The sequence below is a fragment of the Nematolebias whitei genome, chromosome 19 (assembly GCF_014905685.2).
Source record: "Nematolebias whitei isolate Nwh7 chromosome 19, NemWhi1, whole genome shotgun sequence".
NCBI classification, from domain to species: Eukaryota; Metazoa; Chordata; class Actinopteri; order Cyprinodontiformes; family Rivulidae; genus Nematolebias; species Nematolebias whitei.
The window spans coordinates 20,579,705-20,586,255 of record NC_056516.1 but is presented as its reverse complement, the minus strand read 5'-3'; positions in this window follow the sequence as shown (position 1 = coordinate 20,586,255).

The window sequence follows — 6,551 nt, the reverse complement described above, 5'->3', positions numbered from 1 at the left end:
AAAAAATTAGCATATTGTGATAAAGGTCATTATTTTCCATAATGTAATGATAAAAATGAAACTTTCATATATTTCAGATTCATTGCACACCAACTGAAATATTTCAGGTCTTTAATTGTTTTAATACTGATGATTATGGCATACAGCTCATGAAAACCCAAAATGCCTGTCCCAAAAAATTAGCATATTTCATCCCACCAATGAAAGACAAGTGTTTTTAATACAAAAAATGCCAACCTTCAAATAATCATGTTCAGTTATGCACTCAATACTTGGTTGGGAATCCTTTTGCATAAATGACTGCTTCAATGCGGCGTGGCATGGAGGCAATCAGCCTGTGGCACTGCTGAGGTGTTATGGAGGCCCAGGATGCTTCGATAGCGGCCTTAAGCTCATCCAGAGTGTTGGGTCTTGCGTCTCTCAACTTTCTCTTCACAATATCCCACAGGTTCTCTATGGGGTTCAGGTCAGGAGAGTTGGCAGGCCAATTGAGCACAGTAATACCATGGTCAGTAAACCATTTACCAGTGGTTTTGGCACTGTGAGCAGGTGCCAGGTCCATCCATCCATCCATCCATCCATTATCTTTACCCGTTTATTCCATTTTTGGGTCACGGGGGTCGCCGGTGCCCATGTCCAGCAATCACTGTGCGAGGGGCGGGGTACACCCTGGACGGGTCGCAAGTCCATCACAGGGCCACATAGAGACAAACGAGACAAACAACCATTCACTCTCTCACTCACACCTAGGACAATTTAGAGTTACCAATCAGCCTAACATGCATTTTTTTGGTCTGTGGGAGGAAACCGGAGTACCCGGAGAAAACCCACGTATGCACGGAGAGAACATGCAAACTCCACCCAGAAAGGCCCCCGGACCGGGATTTGAACCAGGGACCTGCTCACTGAGAGGCAGCAGCTCTACCAGTTGCGCCACCGTGCTGCCCAGGTGCCAGGTCGTGCTGAAAAATGAAATCTTCATCTCCATAAAGCTTTTCAGCAGATGGAAGCATGAAGTGCTCCAAAATCTCCTGATAGCTAGCTGCATTGACCCTGCCCTTGATAAAACACAGTGGACCAACACCAGCAGCTGACATGGCACCCCAGACCATCACTGACTGTGGGTGCTTCACACTGGACTTCTGGCACTTTGGCATTTCCTTCTCCCCAGTCTTCCTCCAGACTCTGGCACCTTGATTTCCGAATGACATGCAAAATTTGCTTTCATCCGAAAAAAGTACTTTGGACCACTGAGCAACAGTCCAGTGCTGCTTCTCTGTAGCCCAGGTCAGGCACTTCTGCCGCTGTTTCTGGTTCAAAAGTGGCTTGACCTGGGGAATGCGGCACCTGTAGCCCATTTCCTGCACACGCCTGTGCACGGTGGCTCTGGATGTTTCTACTCCAGACTCAGTCCACTGCTTCCTCAGGTCCCCCAAGGTCTGGAATTGTCCCTTCTCCACAATCCTCCTCAGGGTCCAGTCACCTCTTCTCGTTGTGCAGCGTTTTCTGCCACACTTTTCCCTTCCCACAGACTTCCCACTGAGGTGCCTTGATACAGCACTCTGGGAACAGCCTATTCGTTCAGCAATTGCTTTCTGTGTCTTACCCTCTTGCTTGAGGGTGTCAATGATGGCCTTCTGGACAGCAGTCAGGTCGGCAGTCTTACCCATGATTGCGGTTTTGAGTAATGAACAAGGCTGGGAGTTTTTAAAAGCCTCAGGAATCTTTTGCAGGTGTTTAGAGTTGTGTTGCTGATTCAGATTGTTAGGTTAATAGCTTGTTAAGAGAATCTTTTCATAATATGTGAAATTTTTGGGACAGGCATTTTGGGTTTTCATGAGCTGTATGCCATAATCATCAGTATTAAAACAATTAAAGACCTGAAATATTTCAGTTGGTGTGCAATGAATCTGAAATATATGAAAGTTTCATTGTTATCATTACATTATGGAAAATAATGACCTTTATCACAATATGCTAATTTTTAAGAAGGACCTGTATATACTAGAGATGCACCAATCCGATATCGGCATCAGTATCGGTACTGATATCTGAAAAATTTCTGGATCGGGTATTGGTGACAATGCAACCGATCCATTTTCAAATCCAACCTGCAGAGATTTCCAACCCATGATGCATGTTGACTTAAAACTATGGAATGGATTTCCTGAACAGAGTCGTGTCTCATGAACCCATAGTAATAAGACTCGCTTCACATTCAGGAAATCCATTTCATAGTTTGCAGCCAGCTACAATTTGAGGACTGAGTTAGCACAGTAGCTAATGGCTAACCAACTTTTCATCGAAACATGTTCGCAGTGTGGAAGTATTTTACATTAGAAACACCACAAAACAAGACAGCAACGTGCAATGTCTGCAGAGCCATAACACCACATTAAATTGTGGTAAAGTTAGTTTTATGTTGGACATTCGAGCTCAGATGAGGTTGAAAAATCTTATATCTGCCACTTGTTAAAAAAATAAATAAATAAATAAATACATAACTTTAAACAATCACTTAAATGAATCTCTTTAATATCAACTTTAAAGCTAGGAATAAAAAATAAACATGTTTTGTGTTAGCATAATTTAATTCTCACTTTAAAACTTATCCAACATTAATAAAACTTACCTCAAGTTGTCTTTTTTGGACATGCATGCATATATTTGTACAAATTGTACTTGAGAGGAGATTATTACAGCCTAATTTAAAATCAATGATGATCATGATATCGGAACTGGATTGGTATTGTCCGATATTTAGATTTAGGTACGGGGGAAGAAGTAAAAAAAAAAAAAAAGTGTATCGGTACATCCCTACTATATATATATATATATATATATATATATATATATATATATATATATATATATACTCATCTGTAAAAAGTATAGCCATGGAAAGCAAAGGACAGATGTACAAAATAGTAAATCAAAAACCTTACACTAGATTAATTGTTTCTTCATTCCTATGTTTGGTTTAGAGTTTTATTTTTGTCTATTTCTTTCTTTCTTTATGTGTTCATTTGTTAATATATTTATCATTTGAATACTGGATATACAAAATGAATCTGAATACTAATCAGAGACCACACACACACATTTACACTAATAAACATTATTCTACTAAACAACATCAAGTTGGAAAATACAACTTGTTATTTGGCCTTAAGTACAATAAATATTTCAAATATTTGCATGTTTTTGTTTGTTAAAATGACTCACTGCTCACATCTAGTGGCCATCTAATAAAGAGCAACCTAATTTCTACTTTAACACAAAGAAGTCTTTAAAACATAAATAAAACAAAACCAGAAGTAGCATTGATAGTTTACACATAACGTCATGAGCCCTATAGTCCCCTATAGTTTAAATACTGCACATTACATAAAGTATTTCCTACCTAAACCACCAGATAGCAGCAAATACACATCAACAGACCCAGAGAGATTTTGTTGCTATGGAGAACTCCACTGGTGTAGCAGAGAATGACATTTCTTGTGCTCTGGTATTTACATGAAATACTGAGAGGGGATGCATTTAATAAAAGATGGTGATTTATTGTGCTTTCCCAAAAATTAAAGCACAACGCTTAAAAAACAGCTCATAAGGACACCAGCTTAGTGATGGATTATTGACTTTATTTTGTTTCCTCACTCTCACTTCTGCACTTATAACTTCCAAAATGCATATTTTCTCAGATTCTGTTTTGTTTGAAAAGCCATGAAATACATCAAATCATTTTTATAAATCATGGGATAGCATAGTTAATAGCACACATGCATTAATACATTTATTTGTTTATTTAATTAGATTTTAGGCCTAAAGCAAACAAACATTAGAAATGCAAAACTGTATACAGATCTCTTTATCTATTTAATGAAAATCGGTTTGTTCATTTATTTTGCCTGCTGCTATGCCAGATAGGCAATGTCATTTTGTTAGCAAAATATCTGATACTGGCATATAGTTTTCATAAACAGTTGCCATCCATCCATCTATTATCTTCCGCTTAGTCCTAAGTCAGGTCGCGGGGGCAGCAGCTTGAGCAGGGAGGCCCAGACATCTCTTTCCACAACCACCTCTTCCAGCACTTCTGGGAGGACCCCAAGGCGTTCTCAGGCCAACTGAGAGACATAGTCTCTTCAGCATGTCCTGGGTCTTCCCCGAGGTCTCCTCCCAGTTGGACATGCCCAAAGCACCACTCTAGGGAGGTGCCCAGGGGGCATCCTTACCAAATGCTCGAACCACCTCAACTGGCTCCTCTCGACATGGAGGAGTAGAGGTTCTACTCCGAGTCTCTCCCAAATAACTGAACTTCTCACCCTATCTCTAAGGGAGAATCCAGCTACCCTGCGAAGAAAACTTATTTCAACCACCTATATCCACAATCTCATCCTTTCGGTCACTACCCAGAGCTCATGACCATAGGTGAGGGTAGGAACGTAGACCGACTGGTAAACAGAGAGTTTTGCCTTACAGCTCAGCTCTCTCTTCACCACAACAGACTGTACAGAGTCCGCAATACTGCAGATGCTGCACCAATCCGTCTGTCAATCTCATGCTCCATTCTCCCCTCACTCGTGTACAAAACCCCAAGATACTTGCATTCCTCCACTTGAGGCAGAACCTCACCCTCGACCTGAAGAGAACCATCCACCCTTTTCCGGTTGAGGACCATGGCCTCAGATTTGGAGGTGCTGATTCTCATCCCAGCCGCTTCGCACTCGGCTGCGAACTGCTCCAGTGAGAGCTGAAGATCACGGCATGATGACGCCAACAGGACCACATCATCTGCAAAGAGCAGAGAGGGAATCCTGAGGCCACCAAATCGGAAACCCTCCGTGAACTGACTGCACCGAGAAATGCTGTCCATAAAAGTTATGAACAGAATCGGTGACAACGGGCAGCACTGGCGGAGTCCAACTCCCACCCAAGAAGGGGTCCACCTTACTGCCAGCAATGCAAAACAAACTCTTGCACCACTTGTATAGAGACTGAACAGCCTGTAACAACGGGCCTCCAATCCCATACTCACATATACATTTTTTTTTCATATACAGTTGAAATCAGATATTTACTTATGCAGTATAAAATGACATAATATTATTTCCTTACAGTCTGACCTTAAGTCAGATTAAACCATTGTTGTTTTAGGTCTTTTTTTACTAGATAGATGGACAGACAGACAAACAGACAGACAGAGATGTTTATTCATTTATTTATTCAATATTTTAAAATAAAATAAAATAAAAAAACGTGTATTCAGCCAGTTATATTATTAGTTTATGTCCTGTATCTATCACATGGTGCCTCGCTCCTTCTTTAGCAACACGTTTTTTGACTGGATCACCTGATTTGATCAGTGCTCATGATATTGATATCACACAGTGATTTGAGGTCATAAAGATAAAGAAGAGTGCAAAGGAAGGAAAATACTTTTGTTTTCTTCTCACTCACTCTATTCCTCATTTTCTTTAATCTGATATTTATTTATTATCATAAACTTTCACATCACTCCATTTCCTTCATATTTCCCATCTTAGCTTACCACTTTTATTACATTCATAATTAAGAACAAAGAGCAAAGTGTGAAAAACACAATGCAAGCATACACATAAACCAACTTATTATATTGTAAAATAACTGTTTCAACTATTTACACATTTTTAAATATCTGTTGTATATTATTGATATGCCTCTTTTTTTCTGGTTTATTTCTGGTTTATTATTGTAATGTATCAATTGTTGCATTTATGTGATACAAAAAAAAAAAAACAACATAATGATGACAAACTAAAAATACCTTCAAATCTGCATGTTATATGTGGCACGAGAAAGAGAGGAACGAGAATAATTTTAGCTCAACAATAAACCAATAGAAAATATAACTTTTAAAACAATAAAATGGTGACTGCTGACAGGCTTGTTTTTGTGCTTCTTTTACATAATTCATCATCTAATTATTTTAGCAGTGTTGATCTAGTATTGTAGTATGGGAATCTATATATTAAGGACATTGATCTAGCATTATAACTGTGTTGGCTTCAAACTTCTGAGCAGATGTTTCTTTATTTTTGCATTTTAACTTCACATGAAAAAAATGAAGGAAGAATTGAAAGAAAAAAAAACTGACATAGTTCACAGAGATGGAAAAAGGATATAAGGAGATGAATCAACCAAAGCAAATAATTAAAGAGAACATGCCAAAACCTAGCTGAATCTTGAATCAGATGAGGTTGAAAGGTGTCCAGTGGTCATACTAAATAAATATCATGGTGAACGGTACATTACTTAAAGAGTGGCTTTGAAAAACAAACATACATACCAGGGAATGAAGGTTATTAACATAAATCTTTTTTTGTTTTTGTTTTTTTGGACAACTCAGCCAGGCTGAGGAACACTGCAATATGTCAGGTTCTGTGGACAATGTTAGAAAATAATTATTTGCTTGTACGTCAACATATCATTTAGGAATAACATTGTCATAAATACTTGTAAATCTAAATAAAATGCAGAGTTATATATATATATATATATATATATATATA